We start from the raw sequence: 3,531 nt of genomic DNA on the forward strand, positions 1-3,531 counted from the left end.
CCACAGCTGATGGCCATCTAATAACCAAGCCAGCCCCTTGCCACATGAGGCCGAGAGCCTGGAAACTGCTCTCCTGCCTCTGTCCCCACAGCTACACTTGTAATAATTTGTTACACAGTGATAGAAAAATAAAACACATGGCATAATTTGAGTGATATTAAAAAGCCACCTCATAATAAGGCAATGATTTAAGGAGAGGAATGAGAAGGATATTGCCAACTATACTCTAAAGAAAAGTGATGGGATAAAGGGCCATCTAACCTTCCCAAGGAAAAAAAAGGTGGAGGAGGAAGATGAAGAGTACGAGAAAGGGATAAAGAGGATGAGGAAGAGAATAATTAATAAAAGCGTGTTTTATCTGCCTTCATGTGAATACATGTAGGACAAACGCAGTAACTGATCCACCTCCCATGTGAAAAGTTGTCTGTTGCTTTCACTGAGTTGAATTCCACAACTGGAAAATTATCCCGTTGCAGTTTTGGAAGTGCTCTAGGAATTGCAAGTGGTTTCCATCATGTGTTTGTGAGTGTCACAAGCACCTGGAAATTCTTTCAAAGTCGTTCATATTTCTAAATATTAAAAAAAAATACTCATTTGTTGTCTTCATTCCATGAACTTAAGGGATTCAATTGAGAGGGCAATAAAAAAACTCATAGACACAGACAATAGTTTAGTGGTTACCAGAGGGTAAGGAGGGAGTGGGGTAGGAGATGAGGGTAAAGGGGATCAAACATATGGTGATGGAAGGAGAACTGACTCTGGGTGGTGAACACACAATGGGATTTATAGATGATGTAATACAGAATTGTACACCTGAAATCTATGTAGAAAATAAATTAAAGAAAAAAGAATCAATTAAAATGTTTATGAAATTTTAAAACTTTATAATTTATTTGTAAAGTAGTGTTATCGATGAGAAATCCTGAGTTATCAACTGTATATATCTATAGTTTGTAAAAAGAACAAAACAAACTAGGCAACCTCTTGTGGTCCATGCTTGGTATTATAACGTGGAAGGTGGCACCTTTTTAGGGCCCCCAAGGGTGAGGCAAAACCTATAAACTGTACTTCAGGTTGCCTCGTTTTTCCATAGAGGGGCATAACATTCTTAGCTATGGAAAAGGGACATCAGCTGGCATAAGAAGTGTTCTGATTGGTTTTAGTTCAATCTGGTAGTTTTAAAACAAACTAAAACTTTTCATTGTCAGAAAAGTGAATAGCCACCGCTGAGATGAAAGCACCTAAGCCTTTGGACCTGAAACACACAAACTGCAGCTTTCTGTTATCTATTTATTGTTTTGTATGTTTTGAAGCTAAAACTTTCTTTTTGTTGAAGCATCATATAATATAGAAGAGTGCATATATAGCCAGCATGGAGTTCGATGAGGTTACACAAAGTGAACACACCTGGGTGACAACCACTCAGCATGAGAAGCCCCCAGTTCACCGTCTCTTTCCAGTTGAAGCTGCCCTTCTCCCCAAAGATAACCTCCACCCTCATTACTAATGTAAAGGTTTGATTACTTTCAGAATGCCAAAATATTTTGGAAGAAATGTGGATTTATTATATCTTTTTAAAAACGGGAAAAAAGAAATTTTACCTCAAGGTCATGAAGGTCTTTTCCTGCTTTCTTTTAGAAGTGTTATGGTTTTGCCTTTTGGAGGTCTTGATCCATCTCCATTCAGTTTTTGCGTGAGGCCTGGTAAAGATCCATCCTTGGCGCAACTGACAGCCTGGTGTTTGCACCTGGCCCCTCCCCTCACCAGGTCCTGAATTCAGATTTTCCCCTCGCGAGACTGCTGAAAACAGATTTTCAGTGTTTCTGCATCTTTTTTTTTTAACCTCCACTCCTCATACATTTCCCAATTCAGGAAGTGACATGAAGAGAAATCTAGCTATGTGTTTGAGCCCTCCTCTCCGTGTCTCTTTTAGAAATTATCTTGTTTCTCTGTACCCAGGTTCTCAGTTTCTGCCAGGACCCGGAATGGGCTAACATCCTGTGGGGGGTATGGAAGGGAGGTGGGAGCAGCTGCTAGAGTCTGCTGCCTGCTCTGAGGGTCTGCACACTCCAATCTCAGCCACCCCACCCCCCATTCTCGCTGCCTCAATTGCTCTCCACTGCCTTCCAACAGACGATCTCTGCATTTAATTGGACCTTCCTTGCTTTGCTTCACAGACGTGCTGGTCTACTGCAAGTTACTCCTTATCACCTACAACAACAATTACAATTAAATATCACAAATTCAATTGTAATTGTGATAATGTTATGAAGGGAAAAAAGCATAGGGTGCTATTATAAGAGGGAATATTAGGAGTCTCTGGTTCACGAATTCCATTGTCTTCTCTAGAAGCCACTGTAATTTATCATTAGTGGACCCGAGCCTTGAGCACATGGACAGGGTGTTCGAGAAAGAACCAGCAGCTCAACATCTAATCCCGTTTTCCCCACCAGTCCTCCTTATGGAACAAGTTTTAGCCTCTGTAGGTCCCAATTTCTGTGATCCTGGCATTTCTGCTTCACCTTACATACAGGAGCCTATCTTTTAAGTACTTTAAACCCTCAGGACAAAAGGCAGCTATTAAAAAAAAAAAAAAAAGGTGGCACAGAAATTTCCTTATCCTATTTAAAATGCTGTGTGTATCCTTGAAAATCAAGACAATAGTGTTTTTTTGCTTTTTTTTTTTTTTTTTTTTTAAGGTAAGGAGGAAGCAGAATAAATTCCCATAAGGCCACAAACTACCAAAAGCTACTGAGATATAGTCCCTAGAGAAGGATATGTGAGGCAAATATCACTTTGGCTTCACACAATCTCTTCTATGGTCCACTGCAGCATCTTGGGTATGAACACGGGTTTATGGAAGAAGTCATTGGTAGGAAACGAAATTAAATGCCATCGGTTAATACTACCATAGGATTAAGGCTGAGCGTATCTTGATAATCCTTAGTGTCCTGGGATGGAATGGAGTTCAGGGTCATTTTTTCTCTCTCATGCTTGAATTTGCAACTGACGATGCCTAGTGATCAACGAAGGAGTTTTCAAAAACAGAGCCAGGGATGGATGGGGGCGGAGGCAGGCTGGTTAGTCAACACGAGGAGTGGGACAAGCCTTAGGTAAAGAGAAGAACGTGCTTGAGTGCTTTCTGGCAGCTGGCTTCCAGCTGACAAAACAGTGCAGGACAAGCCGGGACCTTAGCAAATCTGAGTGATCACCACTTTGGGAGAAGGAAAAAACCCATATAAAAAATTAATTGAAATTCTCTTAAAAGAGGGTCAGAAGAAAATGAACGTCTAGATGGGAGCCAGCACCCAGAGATAACCTCATCTAATCGAGGATGTGATGGCTCAGAAGGTAAACAAAATACAGTGTAGGAGAACCACAAGTAAAACAAATGAAAGGAAATAGGGAGGGAATAAAACACAGGATGATTTGGGAGGAAGCGACTACTTGGGGACAAGCCAGAGAAAAATATTGAAAAAAAAAGTAAGTTTACTGCTCTGGTGTGGGATGTTGATAGCAGGGGGAAGCTTA

The sequence above is a fragment of the Rhinolophus sinicus genome, chromosome 1 (assembly GCF_057876585.1).
Source record: "Rhinolophus sinicus isolate RSI-liver-muscle chromosome 1, RSI-T2T, whole genome shotgun sequence".
In the NCBI taxonomy this organism is placed as follows: domain Eukaryota; kingdom Metazoa; phylum Chordata; class Mammalia; order Chiroptera; family Rhinolophidae; genus Rhinolophus; species Rhinolophus sinicus.